A 378-nucleotide genomic window follows, 5' to 3' on the forward strand; every position below is an offset into this window, starting at 1 on the left:
GGGGGGCGGTCTGGTCTAGGGGTGCTTCCAAGCTCACGCTCTCCCTCCCGGGGGTGCTCTAGGCCTGTTCTCTTCCTACAGGGGATACCGCTCGCTCGCTCGCTCGGTGTTGGGAGCGGGGAGGGGGAGAGGCCCGTGGACCTCCCCGCGCCTCCCCCGGCGCCCTCGCTGGCTTCCGCAGCCGATCTCAGTAGCTACATGGATGGTCACGGGACAATGGGTGGCACTCGGCACAGAACACAGGACTGGGAAGTCCATGCAGACAGGGAACCACACGGGACTGGGAGCCGGGGACGCGCCACCCCGAGGGACATGCAAGCAGAGGAGGCCCCGCGGACCCCCAGGTGCCGAGGCCTACGGCCCGGACGGAGCACAAGG

This window comes from Myotis brandtii, unplaced genomic scaffold (genome assembly GCF_000412655.1).
Source record: "Myotis brandtii unplaced genomic scaffold, ASM41265v1 scaffold632, whole genome shotgun sequence".
In the NCBI taxonomy this organism is placed as follows: Eukaryota; Metazoa; Chordata; class Mammalia; order Chiroptera; family Vespertilionidae; genus Myotis; species Myotis brandtii.